This window comes from Schistocerca cancellata, chromosome 3 (assembly GCF_023864275.1).
Source record: "Schistocerca cancellata isolate TAMUIC-IGC-003103 chromosome 3, iqSchCanc2.1, whole genome shotgun sequence".
NCBI classification, from domain to species: domain Eukaryota; kingdom Metazoa; phylum Arthropoda; class Insecta; order Orthoptera; family Acrididae; genus Schistocerca; species Schistocerca cancellata.
Window position 1 is genome coordinate 483,580,919 of NC_064628.1, and position 25,778 is coordinate 483,606,696.

Below are 25,778 nucleotides of genomic sequence, written 5' to 3' on the forward strand. Positions count from 1 at the left end.
ATCGAATGAAGGGTAGAGCCACGGGTCGTAACACATCTGAAATGTAACGACCACTGATCAAAGTGCCGTCAATGCGAACAAGAGGTGACCGAGACATGTAACCAATGGGTGATACGCCAGTATGGCGATGACGAATACACGCTTCCAATGTACGTTCACCGCGATGTCGCCAAACACGGATGCGACCATCATGATGCTGTAAACAGAACCTGGATTCATCTGAAAAAATGACGTTTTGCCATTCGTGCACCCAGGTTTGTAGTTGAGTACACCATCGCAGGCGCTCCTGTCTGTGATGCAGCGTCAAGGGTAACCGCAGCCGTGGTCTCCGAATTGATAGTCCATGCTGCTGCAAACGTCGTCGAAGTGTTCGTGCAGATGGTTGTTGTCTTGCAAACGTCCCCATCTGTTGACTCAGGAATCGAGAAGTAGCTGCACGATCCGTACAGTCATCTCGACTGATAGTGAAACGAGGCCGTTGGGATCTATCACAGCGTTCCGTATTACCCTCCTGAACCCACCGATTCCATATTCTGCTAACAGTCATTGGATCACGACCAACGCGAGCAGCAATGTCGCGATACGATAAACAGCAATCGCGATAGGCTACAATCGGACCTTCATCAAAGTCGGAAACGTGATGGTAGGCATTTCTCCTCCTTACACGAGGCATCACAACAACGTTTCACCAGGCAACGCCGATCACCTGCTGTTTGGGTATGAGAAATCGGTTGGAAACTTTCCTCATGTCAGCACGTTGTAGGTGTCGCCACCGGCGCCAACCTTGTGTGAATGCTCTGAAAAGCTAATCATTTGCATATCACAGCATTTTCTTCCTGTCGGTCAAATTTCGCGTCCGTAGCACGTCATCTACGGGGTGTAGCAATTTTAATGGCCGGTAGTGTGACTAACGATCACGACCGTTGCAGAGTGTACTTAAAGCAAAACTAACTTGCATGCTCATAGCGCCCCTATTCTCGCCACTCTTGTGCGATTAGCGTGAAAAATGAATAGACATTATCTGTCAAATGTAGGAACACGCCTGCCAACTTTCGTTTCGTCGCACAGCTCCTTCTTGGTGCTGCGACTTTTTCCCGTCAGTGTACGAGTAGCCACGTTTAAGAGCAAAATGTGGAAAATGAAGCGGAAGGCGGTGGCAGAGGTCAACCACGCGGTGCGCCTCGTGGCAGCAGTTAGCGGGACGGCTTCGCTAAACATTGGCGTGCTTGTCGTCCCAAGGCGGGGAGGCAAACATTCTGCACCCGCGGCCGGCCCACAAAACTCCGCAGCGCTATCCGGCGTAGGCCCACGGGGCCAAGAGCTGCCTGCCGGAGAGATTCTCTCACGCCTTTCTCATCCAGTCTTCACAGCGAGAGGCTACTTCAAGGGAAATAACTTTTGCGGAGCCCAGTATATGCATCTTACCTTACGTTGATTAGTGTGCCAGGGCAAGTGATTTTATGGTTCTGTGCCTTAATCGGTAAAAGCGCACTCTTATAGGATCGCTTCGTTTTCCGTCTGTTGTCCAACTGTTAAGAACCTTTTGTATCAGGAACAGGTAGTTGAAATTTATACCAGATACTAAACTGTACGGTCGCTTGGCGTTGTAAGACATTTAAGCTTTTCAGTCAATGAAGTCAAGAGATAAGACCATTTATATCAAATGTTTCGATAGTCACAAACACTCTCATCACAATTGTAGGGTACGTTGGTTGACCTACACTACTGGCCATTAAAATTTCTACACCAAGAAGATATGCAGATGATAAATGTGTATTCATTGGACAAATATATTATACTAGAGCTGACATGTGATTACATTTTCACGCAGTTTGGCTGCATAGATCCTGAGAAATCAGTACCCAGAACAACCACCTCTGGCCGTAATAACGCCCTTCATACGCCTGGGCATTAGGTCAAACAGAACTTGGATGGCGTGTACAGGTACAGCTGCCCATGCAGCTTCAACACGATACCACAGTTCATCAAGAGTAGTGACTGGCGTATTGTGACGAGCCAGTTGCTCGGCCACCATTGGCCAGACGTTTCCAATTGATGAGAGATCTGGAGAATTTGCTGGCCAGGGCAGCAGTCGAACATTTTCTGTATCCAGAAAGGCCCATAAAGGACCTGCAACATGCGGTCGTGCATTATCCTGCTGGAATGTAGGGTTTCGCAGGGATCGAATGAAGGGTACAGCCAGGGATCGTAACACATCTGAATTGTAACGTCCACTGTTCAAAGTGCCGTCAATGCGAACAAGAGGTAACCGAGATGTGTAACCAATGGCACCCCATACCATCACGCCGAGTGATATTCCAGTATGGCGATGACGAATACACGCTTCCAATGTGCGTTCGCCGCGATGTCGCCAAACACGGGCGCGACCATCATGATGCTGTAAACAGAACCTGGATTCATCCGAAAAAATGACGTTCTGCCATTCGTGCACCCAGGTTCGTCGTTGAGTACACCATCGCAGGCGCTCCTGTCTGTGATGCAGCGTCAGGGGTAACCGCAGCCGTGGTCTCCGACCTGATAGTCCATGCTGCTGCAAACGTCGTCGAAGTGTTCGTGTAGATGGTTGTTGTCTTGCAAACGTCTCCATCTGTTGACTGAGGGATCGAGACGTGGCTGCCGGATCCGTTACAGCCATGCGGATAAGATGCCTGTCATCTCGACTGCTAGTGATACGAGGTCGTTGGGATCCAGCACGGCGTTCCGTATTACCCTCCTGAATCTACTGATTCCATATTCTGCTAACAGTCATTGGATCTCGACCAACGCGAGCAGCAATGTCGCAAGCTGATAAACCGCAATCGCGATAGGCTACAATCAAAGTCGGAAACGTGATAGTATGCATATCTCCTCCTTACACGAAGCATCACAAGAACGTTTCACCAGGCAACGCCGGTCAACTGCTGTTTGTGTATGAGAAATCGGTTGGAAACTTTCCTCCTGTCAGCACGTTGTAGGTGTCGCCATCTGCGCCAACCTTGTGTGAATGGTCTGAAAAGCTAATCATTTGCGTATCACAGCATCTTCTCCCTGTCGATTACATTTCTCGTCTGTAGCACGTCATCTTCGTGGAGTAGAAATTTTAATAGCCAGTAGTGTAGAATGATGAATTTGGGAAGAAGCATTGTTTTAATGTACAAGTAAAGGAAAAAATTAGAAGTTGTTTAATATTTTAAGTTTACTAAACAATTTTTTGTCAATTGTTATTCAATTGTCTGTCTGTCCGTGTGTTGAAACCACTTTTATCAGCAGCGGGTAGACGTATCAAGTTGAAATCTGTGTCACATACTAAGTTCTACAGTCCTTTGATCGGTGTGTAAAATTTAAGGTTCTCTGTCAGTGCAGTTAAAAGAAGTAGCCATTTATGTCACATATTCTAATGTAGCAACGTTGTGGCCGAGCGGTTCTAGGCGCTTCAGTCTGGAACCGCGCGACAGCTACGGTCGCAGATTCGAATCTTTCCTCGGGCATGGATGTGTGTGATGGCCTTAGATTAGTTAGGTTTAAGTAGTTCTAAGCCCTAGGGGACTGATGACCTCAGATGTTAAGTCCCATAGTGCTCAGAGCCATTTGAACCATTTTTGATGTAGCAAACGGATTCGCGGAAACCTATGTGGTACCTTCTGTTGACATGAAATCACGAAATTTGGGAAGAAGCAAGGTTTAACAGTACAAATAAACGAAAAACAGGTATTAAATTATTACCCATTGGAACTTACACTGCATCCATCATGCGTCGAAAGCATAATAATAAAATATTAGTGTACGCAAACGTAAAATCTAACTTGTAATCATGTTTTAGTGTGTGAATAAAAATATTTTATTAAATCTTCTCTCTCTACACATATAAATTTGTTCCCCTGCTCGCTTCTTTTTGTATGTCCGGCATAGTCTCAGGAAATAATGTAGGGATTCAGTTACAGTCTTGGGTTCCTGGGACCAACATCTTAACAGTATCTGTATCGATAACAGCAAAAGTCGTCGAGATTCTCAATTCTATGTTTTGATGAACTATCTATATACACAATTAAGTTTGTGCGGAGCACTCAGTGTGCGACGCCTACTCGCACTTGGCCATTTTTTTTTTAAATTCGTCTTATTTCCTGGTTGGACAATTTATACTAAGTTGCCACTTACGTATCATGTAGAGGCGTGGCCCGTTTACAGTTGTTGGAAGTTGCTTGTGTGGCTGTTTGTGAGCAGCATTGAGAAGCGAGACTCCCTGGTGCGAAGATTAATTTCTGTAATTGGCCTAGAGTCGTGGTTTTTTCTGTGCGCTGTGTATGAGTTCAAAGTGACAGGTATTATCATTAACTTTCGCAGAGAGATAGTTCTTCTGCTGGATATAAGGAAGACTTAGAAGGCCACTTTAAAGGAATAGACCAAAACGCACGGAATAGATAGAAACAGGGCAAATACTAAAGTTATGAACAGCACTAGAAGGGTGAAAGACAACTTGACTAACATCAAAATTCATTAACACTAATGGAAGATGTGAAGGCTAGAGCGATCCTCAGGATATGTCGCCTTTGTGCAAGCATTGAAAAACTGCATTAGATGACAATAAGCGTCCTACATCAACAGATGGCAGTACTGTAAGAGTTAGGAAAATGACCGACATTGACGTATGCATAACACAGCGTTCTGAGGTTCAGTACCTTACTGCAGAAGCTGAAACGCCCAATTGCGTTAATGGGACACTAAAAAGGTGTATGGAGATGTTATGGTAGATGTCAGCACCATTAGACGAAGCTGTAACCTGTAGAGAAGCTAAGGGGCGAACGCAGTTGGTTGTTGCAACACGGAGTGGTCGGCCCGCGACTACAGTGACGATCCAGCGTGCCGACCATATCATCCGTGACGACTACCGGTTTGGAAGAATATTTCAGGACGACAAAGCACCGGTAATAGAAGTAAACAAACACTGAAATTAATAGCAACATTCAACAGTATGTGCGTTTACTGTAAATGTTTGCGCACAGAAGTCAGAGGCTCGTTAACTTAATCCAGTCATTCTGAGATTTATTTTCCTTGTTTTCCGGTAATATAACAGGAAATTCAAGGACGGATTCTGCCACTAGGGGTACAGATCGGCTGCAGTGATGCAACATATAAAATAGTCATGCTGCACTGGAATTTTCTGCAGAAAGCGTGCTTTATATCAAGTATTTTATTAACAAGCTTAGTAATATACTTTTTGACCTCAAAATGTTGCTCTTCGCGAAACCTGAATAACATTTGTCACTCAGATTCGATGATTCACACCAGCTGATGGCGATGACAGATATCCTACTATGCATATTTCAGACTCGAAGATGGTCTAGTTTGGCCGAAATCGGCCACGAAATAAAATAAGTTGTCTAGACTGTGGTTTCTTTACAGAACGTTTCCCATTCTTTAACTAATTTTCAAAATTTTGAAAAACGAAATTCTTAAGCATAACATTTTTATATTTTCTTGGTTAATTTCCTTCTGGAGTTTCATTGTTAAACATTTGGATACACGGAGTTGTCCTTACCATGGGATACACTGTAACATGTTGTAACATGAATGACTGTGTCATTCACACAGGGGTACAGTTAAATCAAAATTTAAAAAAATAAAACTTCTTTTTATGTACAGCAATGTCAGAGATTTATAGCTGTCTTCAGTCGCCATAATGAAAGTTATGTTTTAAAAAAGTAGAACCTTATTTACAAATATGAAACAGTTAAAATCTTAGTCAATAAAATTCTTCTGGGTTTGAGACCGCATTGTCAACTATAAAATTCCGACGTTTCGGCGACTATTGCGACACGCCTTCCTCAGGGTGTAGTGCTAACTGGTTGCAATAGTCGCCGAAATGTCGGAATTTTATAGCTGACAATGTGGCCTCAAACCCAGACGTATTTTATTGACTGTGACAACGGACTCGGAAGCCTACGTTTAAAGTTCAAATCTTAATTTTTGCACAAAACGACAAGGACAATTCACATACAGGATATCCCACCAAATTTGCACCTCGTACATTTCCGAAATTAAACAAAACGTGAAAAATGCAATCGGCCAGGAATGCACCTGTCATGGGCTCACACAATGGATAGGAATGCCCAATCCATACAAAGAAACAAACGTCACCTTCACCACGAAGTTAAAATTTTTAAAATGGTACATGTAAGGTTTTGATACCGAAATGGAAACTAGAGTCAAAATTAGTGATGGTAGACTTGCTTTCACTGTTCTAAATCCAATGTCTTCTGGAATACTTAAACTTTAAATAATGGAAACGGTGCCACAGTTTCTGTCGTGTTGTAATACAGTATTGCAGGTCACCCGCTCTGTCCTGAAGCCTGCTGTAAGGCATCCGTTTGCTCTGAGCACTACGGCAGAAACTGTGCTGCCGTCGCCATCTTTTAAAGTCCACGTGCTTCATAAAGTATGAGGTTTAGAACAGCGAAAACAAGTTTATCGTCGCTGATTCTACCTCTAGTTTTGATGCAAATCGTGTAAGTTCTCAGGATGTTTGACATTAAATGTAGTAGTGGGAAAAGTAATGTGACAAATTATTGTGAGGCAAACTGAGGAGCTATTTTAATGAGAAGTAGCGGCTCCGGTCTTGGAAACTGACATACGGCCGGAAGAGCTTTGTGCTGAACACATGTCCCTCCATATCCGCATCCAGTGACGCCTACAGGCTGAGGATGACACGGCGGTCGGTCGGTTCCGTTGGGCCTTCATGGCCTGTTCAGGCGGAGTCAAATTTTAGGGATGCTGGTAGGGATCGCTGTCACCCCTGGGCCTAGGAGTCAGTCAATGTCTGTGTGCAGGGATATTTTCAAAGTGGCCAGCAAGGGTGTGCGGGTGGCACCAACGTGTTGCCTAACTGGGGGTATTAGAGGACCATGTGCCGTTTCATTCACCCTTGTGATCGTGAACGTGATCACCAGAGATCGTGAAACGGGAGGGCTGACAAAATACAAACACCCTTTTCTGCTTTTAATCACCTTCAAATGTCGTCTAATGATTTCTGAACGTTCCGTAGTTGTTCTACTTGTACACCAGAGCGAAAATTGCGGGCACACTACACTCCAAAGGTGTGCGATCACGATGTCCCTAAAGAACGGAACGTGGTCCTGTTGCACATCGCACGGCGAACTGTCGTTTTCGACCGCGACATATTTGGGAATCAATGATCCAAGTGAAGAAGTGGTTCAATGGACGCCCTTTATGTCATCCCCTGTGGCCTTTCCGTGTCGCTTCTGAGCGGAGGTTGGTCTGAAATATTTTCCTCGGCCACCTATGAGAGAACCGCGTGACTGTAACGCTGTTTTGGCGTTTCGGTTCTAACCTCCATTGAGAGGTGTCAAGAGAACGGTTGAGGTGTGCATAAGAGTGGGTGTAGCGATCTTCCCATCGTGTGACACGTCCTCTGTGGTTTTGGACAGAATTGTGGTGAAACTTGTTACTATTGTGACATCATTAACCAGATTACACCTCACGTGAACTTCTGAAATCCTGCCTTTTTTTCACGTAAGCCGACGCCTTACTGTTTTAAGCGGCGTCGAGTCCGAGGGTAACGACAGAAGGCACCATACTTTTCCACTATTACAGAGGAATGTTTTGTAAGCACCTTTGAGTCAAATTTCAAACTTCTGCGTCGCAATGGGAGGCAGTTTCGAGGTTTCGAAAAAAAAAAAAAAAAGAAAAAGACTTGAATTGTGTTGCGCAGTGAAGATAATATTCAATAGCAATGTTGGCTGAAGGCTCTGAATATAAGGAGTAAACATCGTACACCCAACGGCCTTGTCTGACAAAGTGGAAGAGTGGACAGAGTTTCGGAATAACGTCTTGCCTTTGGCGTGGGAAGCTGCCTCTAATTGGTGGAACAATTAGCAATGATCAATGGAATGAGGATGCAGAAGACAACAGAACCTACTGCATTATAGAAAAATAATATGTATCCTCACGGAACGTGGCCTTATTAATACAAACGATCATGAAGATCTCTCCAGTGGCGAAAGGTTCCAGCCTAGTCACCGCTTCTGATCTCCTGAAGGGACTGCCTAAAGGGAGACGACAATGATTGGAAAAAGTGCTGGCCATTCTCCTTTACAACAAAGGCCGTCAAGCACAAAACTATACGGAAATATCTCTAACGTCGGTCTGCAGTAGAATCTTTGAACAAGTTTTAGGATCACATATTATGAGATTCCTCGAGACGGAAAATCTCCTATGTAGGAACCAGTAAGGATTCTGAAAACAACGATCGTGTGAAACCCAACTCTCTCTCTCTGTTCGTCGACGAGACACATAAAGCAATAGATGCCGACGCCCAGGATGCATTCATTGACGTCTCTGAGGCGATTGATATGGCAGCACGCTGCCACCTAATGAACAAAATACGAACGCAGTATCCGGCCGGCTTAGTGCAGGGTAGATTTTCTAGCAAACAGAGCGCAACATTTATTTTAAATGGAAAAAGGTCTTTTGACATAAAAATAACTACGGGGGTGCACCAAGACAGTGATACTAGACAAGTACCATTCAGTGGGTTACGTCGGAAGCTCCATGAGGCTCTTCGAGGATCATACTCCAGTGTACAAAAAAGTTGCAACGATAGAAAATTGCAGAGAAATGCAGGGAGAGCTTCAGAGAATCGACGCTTAGTGCAGGGACTGGCAGCGGGCCTTCAGCATAAACATTTGTAACTTATTGCGCATGAATAGTCATAGCCATTATTGCATGATGGCAGAACGAACACAGGAAGCAGTCACAAACATATGCATACGGAGTGATTTAAAGTGGAACCACCGTATGAAACTAATGGCACGAAAGGCAGATCTCAGACTGAGATTCATTGGAAGATTTCTCAGTAAATGTAGTCTTCGCACAAAGGAAGTAGTTTATAAAACCCTCATTTCACCAATAGTTGAATAGTTGATCGTCAGTCAGGGATCAGTACAAGGTAGGATTGACAAAAGAAATAGAGGAGATTCGAAGATAAGTACGTTTCATCGCATGTTCATGAAAACGTGACGGAGGCTTACTGCCAGATTTCTTCCCGTGAACCATTCACAGCTGGAACAGGGAAATGAGGAAGTGACGGAGGTACTGAAAGTACCATAAGATATGTATTGCGGAGAATAGATGTACATGTAGTTAGACAATGAGAAAAACGAAAAACCAATGAAATGGTATCATTCTGTGAATCGAAGCATGGAATATCGGAAGTCTGAATATGGTAGGGATGCTAGAAAATATGAAAATAGAAATGCAAAGGCTTCAATTAGCTACAGCAGAAGTCAGTAAAGTTAAGTGGAAAAAAAGTAACGACTTATAGCCAGCTCTAAATGACGTAACTGAGGTGCCGATGTTAAAACATAATATGAAAGGATAGCGAGAGTATTTGAGGCAACTGAATAGGTAGCTCAGTAATTTAGGGAGACCAAACTTTAAAAATCATGGGGAATTGGAACGCTATTTTAGGAGAAGAAATAGAAGACGGAGTTATGGGACAGTTCGGTCTCTAGTATAGGAATATATGAGGAGATACCTGACGTGTACAATAGAATTCAAATAGCTCAAGAATCTGAAGAAGAGACGATGTACCTGAAAAATGTCTGGACTCACGGGAAGATATCAGCGGCATTTCATTATGGCGAGAAGAAGATTCCAAAAACAGATATTGGATAGCAAGGCGTACTCCAGAGCATATATAGACTTAAATAACACATGTGGGCTCAGATCACGTATGATTCACATCAAATTTCGAGTAGGCTGAAGTGTGAGAGATTCACTAGGAAGAATTATTGTGTAAGAAAGTGGGATACTGAAGTCTTGACTGATGGTGATATGAATTTGATTTTTTATGAGGCTGTAGTTAATACGGTAACGAATACCAAACTAGGAAGCTGTTTTGAAGACGAATGGATGTAACAAGAAAGGGCAATCAAGGAAGTTGGACAGGTAAAAATAGGTGGAAGAAAGATAACTACGAAGAATGTTTGGACAACAGAATAAATAATTCAACTGACCGACGTAAGAAGAAATTACAAAAGTGTTCAGGAAGGGAAAGGAATACAGCAATCGAAATCAGCTGAGAGCAAAATCGATAGGAAAAAGCAATAAGTATCGATCTGGTATGCATATGGAATCAAGTAGTAGAGTCAGACCAAGTTTTGGAAGACTTGCAGTCAGAATAAGCAATAGATAAATAATCTATGTTGCTATTGAGGGGAGTGGTAACCGAATGATTATTCAAATTAATAGGTGACTGGAGACGTGTCATCGAACTCTGGAAGGATCCCAATGAAAGTAAAGGCAGATTAATGTGAGAACTATCGCACGACAGCTCATACATAATATACAGAAGAATGAGAATCATTTAGGTACTGGAAATGGTAAAGATAAGAAATATATAATTCTAAAATTTTTCATAACTAAGAGAAAAATTAAGAAAAATAATTGCATGTTCAAAAGATTTGTCATTGCTTTCGGCAGTGGTGTAAGATGTACGAAAGCCTGAGAGAAATATACAATATGTAAGAACACTAACAGGGTGCTGTAAGAATCAAAGAACAAGAAAGAAGTGCACGGATTTAGTGGGACGAAAGGGAAGGATGCAATATTTTGCGAACGGCTCATTCGCCGTTCCACCGATGGACATCTTTTCCACCACTCTGTGGGTGTAGTGACTGTCGACCAGGCAGAACTTGGCGTTCGGACCACCTGAATCTTCGAGCTGCCTTTTGAAGTTCCCGCTACACTTGCGGACGTGCAGCGGCCTTAACAGCGATGTACATGACCTTTGGTGGCTGTCATGTAATCTTCATTTATGACGGCAGTTCGAGGTGCGGGCAGGAGGGCATGTTCGCTCCGGATGCCTGCAGAGATTCATCGTCCAGATACCAGAGATGACGCCTACATAGCAACCGATGACGCTGCCTATTACATCTGTTGAGGCAGCGTGGAACATGGCAGACGCGGACGTTCTCCCGTCACTGTTACCGACCCCCACGGCCCGGTTTCCGCGTCCGCGACGCCACGGCCTGTTTCGGAAACGTCGACGTGGTCAGAAGCAGCGACCACGTCTGCACTTCATACGTGTGAGGAAAGAGAGCGCGTGAGGATCGATTCAAGCTCGAACACGAAGGTGCGGGAGATGCCTACTCTGCGTCGTAATCCACAGGATGCAAACACGCTTTGCTGCAGGCAGAAGTCGCCAAACGACGAAAGAAGAGGAGGATGTCCGCAGGTAACGCCTCGCAAGATGGAGATACGTTACAGGAAGATGAGGGCAACCGATCAGCGGCCAGGGCTGTGGATCCCATTACAACGGGTCCTGGATGGTTTGCTGCTGGCGTCGTCTGCCGAGGGACACAGATGAACATCAGGCGTCACCTAACTTACCGCACCAATAGTTGGGTGATTTGCCGTCCGAGATGGAAAGAATGACGACAGACTCGACGACCACCTGACGCCGGCGGAACGGCAGACAGACATCTTCTGTCGATCGATCAGTAATATACGAGTGTATATTGCTGGTGGCAGGAACGGTCAGAAGGGTGACGTGGCGCTTCCTGGCTTCATTGACTCCGGGATACGTCATCGTGCTATCCAATGACCCAGTTGTATCGGCTAGGTACAGTCAATGTCAACGGCATTAGTTCCACTATCAACACCCAGCTGCTGAAGAACATGAATCAGGTGACTGACATTGATGCCGTGTTTCTTCAATAGGTACGGCCTGATCTGCGCCTGGATGTTTATGGGTACACATTTTACGTCAACTCAGCTACCGACGGTGGTGCTGGTACGTCCATACTACTACGCGATGGCATAGAAGCTACGGACATACAGTATTTGCCATCAGCGCGGGGCACTGCGCTCACCATCGGCGCCGTCCACCTTGTGAATCTGTATGCCGCATCTGGAACTGCGAAGTGTCGAGAGCCAACGCTCTATTGCTCTTCTGAGCTAGCTCCATTGTTTCAAGGTTCCACAGAGCCCTTAGTGGTGGACGGGGCTTTTTACAGCGTCTTACCCACTGAGGAGCAAATCATTCGCCATATCTCGCGTCCGGCCCTTCGTGTGTTGATCAGGGAACTCTCTTGGCACGATACATGGACAGTACCGACGCGGATATACACATTTCAGCAACCACTCGGCCAGCAGGTTCGACAGCATTAACGTTTCCCGAGGTTTCCGGGTACTGACACTCGGTGTCGGGCTGTCGCCCATTTCCTACACCATGCCTTCGCCGTGGCACTGCCACGGCAACAGACGAGACGTGGTAGAGGACCATGGACTCTTAACGTCAACGTTCTCCGGGAAGAGGCTTGCAGCCTAGGCGTCACTAACACCTGGCAATGACATGAACGACAGAGTCATACCTATGATTCCGCGATACGGTGGTGAACACACTATGACAAACCACCTACTCGCCACTCACTCATAGCGTATGGACGAGACAGGGCGCTTTGGCAACGGTCAACCTCAGAATTTTCCTGCACGGTCTTGAGAGAAATGGCGACGCAACAACCTTCGCCAGGGCGCCAAACGACCGTCCACCGGCCACAGGCACGGCTTCTGCAGATCACGGCTGCCAGATTTGAAGGCACGCGGGTTCGAGCAAGACTCAAGATTCCATCCAGAACAATGTGCTTCTCTTTAGCACAACGTCAGAGAACGGAGACATCATAAGAGGCGACTTATCACGGCAGTTATTGCGGCGGACAGGCATCTTGCAGAGACACACACCGCCTCCTCCTGGGTCCTCACGGATTAATACCGCATTCTCTGCCTGGCGGGCCAACGGCGTGACAAAGACGTTGAGGACGTCCTGCACGACCTGCACCTTCGGGTAGGGCACAAAGAGATGACACATTTTTGGAGGCCATCACATTGGAAGAAATGGGCATGGCCCTGTCGTGGGGTGCGAGAAACAAATTCCCTGGACCTGATGGTCTTTCGCTTGAATTTTATAGTGCCTTTTCTGACCTGGTAGTGGAAGTTTGGCAGCAGATATGCTGCGAACACCTGTATCCACAGTTTTTTTTTTTTGGGGGGGGGGGGGCATGGTAATCCTGCGGCAAAATCAAACAGGGAGTGCGGACTGCAAGACTTTATGCCGTTGACATTAGTGAATTCGGACTGCTAGCTGTTCGTACGCATACTTCGTGCACGCCTCCTCGCTACTGTCATGTCTGGGAGATGGCAGTAATATACAGACAACGTTAAGCACTTACAGAGATGTGGTGGCCCCATGTCGGCATGTCGTTTAGAAGGCGCCCTCGTGGCGATTGACCTAGACCACGCATTTGAACGAGTTGATCACGATTTCTTGCAAGCTTAGAGAATATCGGGCGGTATGGTTCTCTGTCTGACCCATGGGCCCCCTTCCATTGTCTGGTCAATGGCTACGCTCGCCACCGTTCAATACTGAGTGCTCAGTGCGACAAGATGGCCCTCTGCCAGCCTTTTCTCTTCGCCGTCGATCTCGAGTCTGTACATCTTGGTCTACGGCAGCGTTTGGAAGGCATTCGCCTCCGAAACGTGCATTTTAAATTTTGTGACTATGCGGGCGCTGTAGTTTTCTTGGCGAGATTGGCAGAAGATTTATGTACGGCGGTCGAGTGGCTTCAGCGCTACGCCGAGGTGGCAGGGAGCCGGATCAACCTACGGAAGTCGCACTACGTGAATGTGGGCAGAGGACTGAATATCAGTACTCCGGTGCCCGTCACCAAGGTCCCGGCGATGAAATGTTTGGGAGTGACCTATCGTGGGAAGGTGCAGCGTCATAGCAGCAGCTACGTGTTGCAGACTACTTAATATGATCGGTTCGCAAGTTTGTCTCCATACCTTTCCAACACTTGACCTGATCATACGGATACATTTTGTCAACGTCTACCTCGCCCCGAAACTTACTCATTACACACACGTTCTCCCAATACCCGCTACGGGGGCTCCTAAGTTCCAGGCGGGCATTGATCATTTCGTCAGCGATGACAGGGTGTTCAGGACCCTGACATTGCCAACAGATACGGGCGGCATTTAAATGATAAACGTTTAAAATAGGGGGCTTGCTCTCTATCTGCAGACGATGCATCGCCTACGTACTTCGGAAGGAACACTCACTGCTACACTTTAAGCGGAAAGTCTTATTTGACATGACGATTTTCAAGAAGTTTTTTTCCTGGAAATGAATGAAGTTACGAATTTGAGAGAAAAAAACCTACTTAAATTCTGCAGTATTTCTATAATCACACTCCATGTAAGTCTGTTCTGGAGAGCACAGATGTTGGTCAGAGAGGTTACTTCTTTTGAAGAGAGCACCAGGTAGTGTGTGTTGGGCAGTCTGGCAATTTACTCGGTTTGAAAAAGGTGGAGGCTGGTCTACCGTGTAGTGGAGGCAGTATTATTTAAGAAGAATTTTGCACTAATATGTCTTGAGGAAGGAATACGAGATGATATTACTAGAAGAATGTCGTAAGAGGAATTTTTAAGGTAATTCAGTTTTTATGCATATTTGTAACTGTCTAATTTCTTATTGTTGGAACACTGAATATGGTTGAAGTTTACTGTAGAAATATTATAATGCAACATATGATTTAGTCTTGTAACTGAAAAAAGTGCCAAGGAAAGTAAATGTACACAGGGAAATTATTAAGAAATATTTTGCTAACTTGTCTAATTGTGAGAACTCTGTGAAAGGGTGTACTGTTCAAATGGCTCTGAGTACTATGGGACTTAACTGCTTAGGTCATCAGTCCCCTAGAACTTAGAACCATTTAAACCTAACTAACCTAAGGGCATCACACACATCCATGCCCGAGGCAGGATTCGAACCTGCGACGGGAGCGGTCGCGCGGTTCCAGACTGAAGAGCCTAGAACCGCTTCGCCACATCGGCCGGCCGGTGTGCTGTTGTTATGGCTTTATGAAGCATAGTTATGCTTAAAGACTTTGTTCTCATTGTTTTCATTTATCAGTCGTTAAGTTTAGCTCCTCATTTTTCATTCTTTACCTTAATGAATGTGTTTGTATAAACGCATTGTACATCGAGAGTTGTGTGCTGCAGATGCATTTTTGTGCAAACTGCAAAAATAGTACATCGCAAGTACGAAAAATGAAATTTTACTTTCGACAGTCAAATAATTATTCTTTATGGAGAAAGGTTGCAGAGCAGACAAGCGTTCCGTGCACACATGTAGGCCAACAAATATAATTATCATCAGAGTTCCTGTTCAGCATAAGGTACAGTGATTTTAAGAAAGTATTTGTGAAAATATCATATCAGTTAAGAGGCTTAATACCAGTAGAAGGTCTCAGTAAAGTGCTATCTTGCGAGTTTTCAATCAGTTTCACCAGAAAGTCAGATGCGTTAAATTTTATGGTCATTTCCTGTGTAATCAGAATAACAGTTCTCGTACAGTGGTTGTTTGCAAGACTAAAGATAAAGATTAACAATATTCAGGGCCAGCATTTTAATCTGAATCATTTGTTTTACAGTCAGATAGCGTACGTAAATTTCATTGAAAACTGATTTCTTTTTTGCAGGCGAATTGTTTGATGTACTGGCTAGTACGGAGTTCGCATCGTAAATCTTAACACAGTTCTCTTGCCCTACACTGAGATTTATGTATTTCGATATCAAAATAAGTTTTATACATTTCTCAAAAACCAAAAAGACACATACAAACAAGAGTCTAAGTAATTACACATGAGTTTCATACTGATTGAGGAGGTGGTGCTCAATCCCTCCGGCCGCCGGCTCCTGTTGCACATAACGCGCCACTACTGTACCACATTCGCACCCATCTGGTCGCCATGAGTTGGCTGTTGGATTTCCTACCGACCACCAAGGCCTTCTGCCACTATTTTCAATGAACGCTGCCTGCTAGTGTGATTGTCCGCCGACATCCGGCGTTTGGTTGGAAGCGGATGTGGAGTAGCATTGCACTCGCCTTTCCTTCCCATTCCTTCCCATCGCGGCAAGGACGCTGTGGTATGTGATAACGACTGAAAAATTCCCCACTCGACAACTTTAATACACTATACATCTTGCCGAGTACCCTCTCTGCCCCAGATGCGCCCTGTCGACACTGACATGCACCGTTTCGTTTGTGATACGGCTGCCAACTGCTGGGTCCTCACACGTCGCATGCTGGTAGTGTGCTGCGACGGACGCCTCAGTCCGTAGAGCCCACCGAACTGATCCATCCCGACGTCACTTACTACCTGCTACTACTCGTCATAACGCCACAGTGCGGGTTAAAGGTATGGCGTTCTCACACTTTTTTAGTGAGGGCATTGCAAAGTTGTTAGATTTTTGCCAATATTCAACGAGCAATTACATGATTTTACGGCGCAAGGCGTCGCACTGTTCACACTTGTTTACGCACCCTCCAGACCATTGGGACGTAACGGGTGTGACATGAGACTGATGATATAGCACAGGATGGACTGAAGAGATACATCAACGGTAATTATAGGATCTTTAACCCTCGCTGAACGAGTAGACGACCTGGACATCAAACCGTCTGCCTGCTGTGGCACCACAGGAAGATTACTTATGTAATAAAAGTACCATTTCTTCTGTCCTTTTTTTTTAACAAAACGATCAAAGGAGTATTTCATTTTTGTTTGTGGTCGGTAATGTGTTTGTAGTAATGAAAACATCCTTGGACCCGTGTTCTAACACAGCCACCGTCTACATTTTGGATACAAATCATCAGCTTTGGCGGCCAAAGACTTCCGGCAAAAAAAAAATCACCCTCATTCTGCCAACGGCATTGTCAAAGAGGGAAGAGGACAAGGAATAAGCTCGGGGCACCCTCTTGACCTTGGGGTGGGAAACTGCCCCCAAAAGAGGAAGAATCAGCGGTGATCAACGGCACGGGGGAGCAGAAGGCAATGGAAACCACTGCATTAAAGATGTATAATGAGTATCCACAGGACATGTGGCCTGTAATTGAAAAAGTGTCATGATGATCTCTTCACTGGCAAAAGGCTCCGAAATACTCTCCCATTCAGATATCCGGGAAGGGACAGCCAAGCGAAAGGTGGCCACGGGAAAAAGACTGAATAACCAACGAAAAGATAAAGTTCTACGTGTCGGGGCGTGGAATGCCCGAAGTTTGAACGTGGTAGAAAAATTAGAAAATCTGGAAAGGGAAATGCAAAGGACTAATCTACACTATGTGATCAAAAGCATCCCAACACCTGGCTGAAACTGACTTACAAGTTCGTGGTGCTCTCTATCGGTAATGCTGGAATTCAATATGGTGTTGCCCCACCCTTAGCCTTGATGACAGCTTCCACTCTCCCAGGGGTACGTTCACCCAGGTGCTGCAAGGTTTCTTGGGGAATGGCAGCCCATTCTTCACGGAGTGCTGCACTGAGGAGAGGTATCGATGTCGGACGGTGAGGTCTGGCACGGAGTCGGCGTTCCAAAACATCCCGAAGGTGATGTATAGGATTCAGGTCAGGACTCTTCTAGGCCAGTTCGTTACAGGGATGTTTTTGTGGTGTAACCACTCCGCCACAGGCTGTGCATTATGTACAGGTGCTCGATAGAGTTGAAAGATGCAATCGCCATCCCCGAATTGATCTTCAATAGTGGGAAGCAAGAAGTTGCTTAAAACATCAAAGTAGCTCTGTGCTACGATAGTGCCTCGCAAAACAACGAATTTTGCTGTTGGCACTACACGCTGGCAGATGACGTTCGTCATACCCACATCTTGTCATCGGATCGCCGCAATGTGTACCGTGATTCGTCACTCCAGACAATGTGTTCCACTGTTCAATCGTCCAACGTTTACACTCCTTACACCAAGCGAGGCGTCGTTTGGCATTTACCGGTGTGATGTGTGTCTTATGAACAGCCGCTCTAACATGACATCCAGCATACAAAGAAGTCAAAACAACACTCAGTGACATTACAAGGAAGGGTAGTAACATTAAGAGTTCAATGGAAATTCCAATGATAAATGGAGAGGAGAGAACGGATAGACGGAAAGAGTACATTGAAGGCGACTATGAGGGGGAAGACTTGTCTGATGTGAATGAAAAAGAAACAGGAGTCGACAGAGAAGATATAGGGGATCTACTATTAGAATAAGAATTTAAAAGAGCACTGGAAGATTTAAGATAAAATAAGGCAGAAGGGATAAATACCATTCCACCGGAATTTCTAAAATCATTGGGAGAAGTGGCAACAAAACGACTATTCTGGTTGGTCTGGGGACGTACCATGTGACTTTCGGAAAAATGTCATCCACACAAACCCTAAAACTGCAAGAGTTGACAAGTGCAAGAATTGTCGCATAATCAGATTAACAGCTCATGCATCCAAGTTGCTGACAAGAATAATATACAGAAGAATGGAAAAGAAAATATCGCGATCAGGAAAGATAAAGGCATCATAGAGGCAGTTCTGACGTTGTGGTTGATAATGGAAACAAGGCTAAGGAAAAATAAGGACATGGTCACAAGACTAGTCGACGTGGAAAGAGTGTTTGACAATGTCAAATGGTGCAAGATCTTCGGAATTCTGAGGAAAATAGCGGTAAGCTATAGGGAGAGACGGGTAATATGGAACATGTTCGACAACCAAGAAGGGATAATAAGAGTGGAACATGAAGAACGAAGTTGTCGGATTAAAGAGGTTGTAAGACAGGGATGTAGCATTTCTCCCCTACCGTTCAATCTAAACATGGAAGAAGCAATGATGGAAATAAAAAGAAGTTTCAAGAGTGAAACTGAAATTCAAGGTGATACGATATCAATGATACGATTCGCTGATGACATTGCACTCCTGAGTGAAAGTGAAGAAGAATTACAAGGTCAGCTGAATGTAATGAACATTGTAATGAATACAGAATATGAATTGACAGTAAATCGCAGAAAGAGGAAAGTAATGATAAATAGCAGAAATGAGAAGAGAGGAAACCTTAATATTAAGATTGATGATCACGAAGTAGATGAAATTAAGGAGTTCTGCTACCTAGGCAGTAAACGGACGGAGCAAGGAGGACGTAAAAAGCATACTAGCCATGGTAAAAAGGGCATTCCTGGCCAAGAGAAATCACTAGTATCAAACATAGGCCTTAATTTGAGGAATACATTTTTGAGATTGTACTTTTGCAGCACAGCATTGTATGGTAAAATATGGACTGTGGGAAAACCGGAACAGAAGAGAATCGAAGCATTTGAGACTGGGTGCTACTGAGGAATGTAGAAAATCGGATGGACTGATAGGGTAAGGAATGAAGCCATTCTGCCTGGAAAGAAGAAACAGCATGATAGGATGCCTGTTAAGACAAAAGGGGATAACTTCCATTGTACTAGAAGGAGCTGTAGAGGGTAAAAACTGTATAGGAAGACAGAGATTGCAATACATCCAGCAAATAATTGAGGACGTAGACTCTGAGATGAAGAGGTTGGCACAGGACAGGAATTTGTGGCGGCCCGTATCAAACCAACTTCTAGAATCACTTTGTTGTCTGTCTGCCTGTTAAGACCCATTTTTCACCGGAACTGTTAGATGTATCATGTTGAAACTCATGTCATATTCTAAGACCTACAGTGTTGCGGCGGTGCACCGCGCGGAGTGGCCGCGCGGTTAGAGGCGCCATGTCACTGATTGCGCGGCCCCTCCCACCGGAGGTTCGAGTGCTCCCTGCTACATGTGAATGTGTGTTGTTCTTAACATAAGTTAGTTTAAGTAGTATGTAATTCTAGGGACCGATGATCTCGGCAGTTTGGTCCCTTAGGAATTGACACACATTTGAACATTTTTTTCCCCATAGCGGTGCAAAATTTTAAGTTTCTAAATCAATGCAGTCAAATAAAATGAAATGTCGTGTGGCTAGGGCCTCCCGTCGGGTAGACCGGTCGCTTGGTGCAAGTCTTTATAGGTGACGTCACTTCGGCGACTTGCGTTTCGATGGGGATGAGATGATGATGATAACAACACAACACCCAGTCCTTGAGCAGAGAAAATCTCCGAAACAGCTGGGAATCGAACCCGGGCTCCTTTGCATGGCACTCCGTCACGCTGAGCACTCAGCTATCGGTGCGGACGCAGTCAACTGATACTACCATTTATGTCACATACTTTCATACTTGCAAACTCACTCGTACAACCTATAGATATATTGAAACTTCCTGGCAGATTAAAACTGTGTGCCGGACCGAGACTCGAACACGGGACCTTTGCCTTTCGCAAAAGGCAAAGGTCCCGAGTTCGAGTCTCGGTCCGGCACACAGTTTTAATCTGCCAGGTAGTTTCATATCAGCACACACTCCGCTGTAGAGTGAAAATTTCATTATAGATATATTATCTATTAGGGGCAGCCAAATGAAAACGAAACAGATGGAAAAAAAGTAAGTGAAAAGTTTATTATTTATACCACTTGATACAGGACAATCAGTGCCTTCATAGAAAAATGTTTACGGTTGCCTATGGAACCACGTTGGTATCCAGTTGCGCACATCTTCATCCGAAGTAATCGACGTTTCCTTCAAGGCTCTAAAAATATGGAAACCGCATGGGGAGAAATCGGGATTGCATGGATGATGTGTAAACGGTGCTACTGCAGCATACTTGAAGCAGTCTTGGTATCTTGTGTATGGAGGTTGCTGGTTTTTATCCATCACAGTATTTCTTTCCCGATAGGAAGTAATATGAGTACCAAGTTTGATTGAATCCAATTGAGGGTTTTAGAAGAAGCTTTTCACTCACGAATATGCCCGTATATGCGCTTGTCACATATTTAACGTATTTCTCACATATTTGTGCACGTATTTCACCTTTATCTCTACCAAATTTCGCCCTGTAATTTCTTTTACACACAGCTGATTCTTTATGACGACAAGCCTCCTGAACTGTGCGTATCGTACAATGATATATTTTCGCAGTTGCAATCAGTGGTATATGCGGGTACCAATGTAAAACTTGTTGCGAATAGAATTAATAGTAAAGAAGTAAGAAATTAAAATACGGCAGTCTTACTGCATGAACAGCGAAAACGTTTTTCATTTTATCATTTCGTGGAATAAGTGAGCGAGAAAAAGTCTCATAAATGTTTGCAATTGTGGGGAAACGTTGGTTGCAAGTTACAATTCCCAAATACTGGATGAATATAGTCCACCTATTCGCGCGTCGTGGGCTACGCTCCTTTTTCATCCCCACCACCACCCGTTTGAGAGGTAAGTGGTTCTTACCCCACAGTGGCTCTTTCCAGACAATATGTTTTATGTATATCAAGTCTGGTTGAAAACGATCCAGTGGTTTAGGAGGAAATGGGGAATGTACACACATAGATACACATATACAAACAATTTCATAACATGCATGTTTCAGTTTTAACGGATCTTTCAGAGTGTGTGTCCTACTCACTCTTGTTCAGTGACGACATTGCTGTCCACAGTGCAAGCTGGGATGAATTACAGGACCTGTTGAACTGAGTGAATAATGAGCAGGGAACGTGCAGTGAGCCGCCCCAGGGAAACAGGAAAGTTTTTAGACAACATAGTTGCGTGGAGATAGCAGCGATTGGTTTACTTATAATCAATTAGTCAAATTTTATTAATTACTAGGAACAACGTTCATGGATAGCAGCTAGAACACACCACGACAACGCATGCTGTGTAAAAATAACGCCGCAGCAGAAGGCCATATGGGCTGAGAACAACATGGCGGAAGAATCGTTATGGTACGCCGTTACCATAACAACGAACGCCGCGCAAAGATGATATTACAACAGGCGACCTATACGAAGCAGCTACCATGACGACAACGTTCCAAACACACAGGCTAGGGAGCGCTTGATATATACTATCGCCTGACCGAGCGAGGTGGCGCAGTAGTTAGCACACTGGACTCGCATTCGGGAGGACGACGGTTCAATCCCGCGTCCGGCTATCCTGATTTAGGTTTTCCGTGATTTCCCTAAATCGCTTCAGGCAAATGCCGGGATGGTTCCTTCGAAAGGGCACGGCCGACTTCCTTTCCCGTCCTTCCCTCATCCGACGAGACCGATGACCTCGCAGTTTGGTCTCTTCTCACAAAAAAAAAAAACAACATACACTATCGCCCATGGCAACGGCGTCCCTACCACAAAAGATAGAGGGCTCTACTCTGTCCACAAATGATGTGAAAAATGAATGGAACAACAGTCATCTGGCCGGCCGCGGTGGTCTCGCGGTTAAGGCGCTCAGTCCGGAACCGTGCGACTGCTACGGTCGCAGGTTCGAGTCCCGCCTCGGGCATGGATGTGTGTGATGTCCTTAGGTTAGTTAGGTTTAAGTAGCTCTAAGTTCTAGGGGACTGATGACCACAGATGTTAAGTCCCATAGTGCTCAGCGCCATTTGAACCATTTGAACCAACAGTCATCTGAATTTTAAATAATTGTAAATTTCTCGAGATTTAATTAGCTATAATTATTATTTATTATGATTTATATTACGACTGGAACAAACTTTAAAATTTACGATTTCTTGCTTAAATATGTAACTACCGTTGCTCACCGTGGAGGGCGTTACCGTCTGCCCACGTGTTGTTGGCCGTTATTTAAGCTCATGCAGAGAACCAACCATGTCGCCGTCCGCCGTCTCTTCCTACCGTCCCATCAGCCTTACCTCGGTCTTCAGGTTACGGATCCTCTACACCTCCCGTAAACTCGATCCTCCTCACCCGCTTGTCTCCCCCATCCTCTCCCTCTCCACCCTCCTTACCCTCTCCCAAGGTGGCTTCCGCAAGCTCCCCCTCCCTGATGATGCTCTCCTCCCCTCCATCTACGCCGGCCGCGGTGGTCTAGCGGTTCTAGGCGCTCAGTCCGGAACCGCGGGACTGCTACGGTCGCAGGTTCGAATCCTGCCTCAGGCATGGATGTGTGTGATGTCCTTACGTTAGTTAGGTTTAAGTAGTTCTAAGTTCTAGGGGACTGATGACCTAAGATGTTAAGTCCCATAGTGCTCAGAGCCATTTGAACCATTTGAGCCCTCCATCTACCCCTCCTATCAACTTTGATCCTCCCCTCCCACTTCCTGTGTTTTTTCCTTTGGGCACCCACCCTCCCTTCTCTCTCCATTTCCCCCCCATACCCCCCTCCTCCACCCCTCTTCCCCTGGGCTTCTCCTCCCCTTTCCTCCCTTCCTTCCTCCCCCCTATCTCCCCTGCCCTTGGCGTCTCTGCTCTCCCCTCTCCCTCTCCTGCCCCCTCCTCCTCTCTTGGCAGGTCCCCGGACTCGTACACGCTCAGTGGACATTTGCGCACCAGAGATCATTGCCATCAGTGTCTCGTGTGTGTACCTTCGTTTTGTGTTTGGTGTTCTTTCACCGTCACGCCACCACTGTTCGCCTGTGCCGTTGCAGTCATCCGTGTTTTGTGCACCATGTCCACAGGTTTTAATGTTTTTTTTTTGTCCAGCGTGAACGGCTTCGTGTATATTGTTTTTCAGTGTCTACAGTCTTTTTACCCGCCGTTTGTTTTGTATCATCTGTACCTCCATTATGTTTTATATTGTATCTCTCTCGGCTGAAGAGAAGCGTATTATGCTGCTGACAGCCCACCTTTGTACAAGGTGTTGAAAATAACAATAAAGAAAAAAAAAACCAACCATGTCTCCTCAAGCTCCTTTCTGGCCGTACATGGGGTCTGGATCCTCCACCATCCTCCACACCTATAAATCCCTCATCCACCCTATCCTCTGCTACGACCATCCTGCCTGGATCTCCGCCCCTCCTACCTTTTACAAATCCCTTCAAATCCTTGAACGCCATGCTCTCCGCCTCGCCTATCGTACCCGTCTCCCCTCCCCCACGCGGATCCTGTACGATCTTATTCTGTTCCCCCACCTCCTCCTCTTCCTCGAACAGATACAGAACCTATACACCTCCTGTAAACCAGATCCCCCTCACCCGCTAGTCTCTCACATCCTCTCCCACCCCCATCCGCTGCCGCACCTGTATTTCCACGTCCCACCTGCTCTCCATCTCTCCACCCTCCTTACCCTCTCCCAAGGTGGCTTCTGCCAGCTCCCCCTCCCTGATGATGCCCTCCTCAACCTCCACCTACCCCTCCTATCAACTTTGATCCTCCCCTCCCAGTTCCTGTGTTTTTTCCTTAGGGCACCCTCTCTCCCTTCTCTCTCCTTTCCCCCCATCCTCCCTTCCTCCCCCCCCTCCTCCCCTGGGCTTCCCCTACCCCCTCCTCCCTTCCTTCCTCTCCCCATCTCCAGGGTGACAACTCCAGAGAACGACCAAATGGGTATAAAATTTGTTTGTTTATGTAACTTTGACTAATTCCTTGTATAGTGTAAATTGCCCTGAAGATGACCCCATCGCGGGTTGAAACCGGATGGCGACAAAATAAATAACGCGATTGTGACTGTCATTTTGATTGATTTAAACAGGAAAGTAATGAAGAAAAGTATAAATGGGTTTAGCTGTAAAGGTAACCGAGTGATTGGGGACCACGCAGTAGAGAAAGATAAAGAATACTGACAGCCTGAAAGTAAAATAACGTACGGCGGATGGATGAAAGACAATACAAAAAGCAAAAGAGCTCAAAGAAGACATACCTCGCTAAAAATCTACGTACTAGTGTCAAATACAGGAAGAAATTTGAGAGAATGTGTGTCTAGTGCCCAGCATTGTGAAGAAGATAATCACAGACGGTAGGAAATCCAGAAAATAACCAAAGCGTTTGAAATGTGACATTACAGAAAGATGCCAAAAATTAGGGAAACCTTCTTAGTAGAAAGGACATGACGATGTGACCTGCCTTAAGATTTTAGAAATAGCTTGAGGAAGCCACTAAGGACAGAAGCCATAGGTGATGACAGATTCTGGAGTATATCCAACGAATAATGCACTTCTGACGTTTTACTGAGCGAGATGGCCCAATGTTTAAGACACTAGATACTGTTCGAGAGGAGCAGCGTTGAAATCATCGTTCACACGTCCTGATGCATGTGCCCTGTGGATCCCTACATCACTACAAGGGCAATGCCAGGACATCATCTTCAGCAAGATAATGGCCCAGTTCCTACCCTGTCTTTGATCTTTCTCCATACGAGCTATAGTTACGTTTTAAATGACCTCGAAGTCGATGACCACTTGGTGCTTCTGTTCATATTACTAAGTCTCAGAACACTTAGAGATAATGTTTTTGTGTGTATTCATTTGATTATATGGTTTTTGCTCAAAATCAGAAAATTTCCGAAACGTTTCTAAAAAAGCCTAATCGATAAGAAACTAATTCTTTTAGTTTCCTCCCAGAAAATAATTGTTTTCTGAGCAATTTAACGGTATGATGCTGGCGTGACTTTACACTGCTCATAGAATTGATAAGTAGTGTTTAAAGTATTGACGCAGAAAAGGGAGGGGAAAAATGGGAGAAAATAATAGCTTTATCTCATCGAGAGAAATCTCTCTGAAGATTCTTATACAGATGCTTAATTTTACATACAGGGTGATTCAGCTGCCCCTACCTAAAGGTTTTATGAACCCACAATGTCTTCAAATAACATGGGCAAGATTTTCACATTCCCTCCTTCGTTACGTGCAAATTGTTAATCCTACAGAAAAAGAGCAGGACCTTTTAGTAGGAAATTTAATGAAGTTAAATTTTGTACTGCCATACGTTTTCGCCAGAGGCCGTAGTTTTTCAAAAAATAGTTCAAATGGCTCTAAGCACTATGGGATTTAACATATGAGGTCATCAGTCCCCTAGACTTAGAACTACTTAAACCTAACTAACCTCAGGACATAAC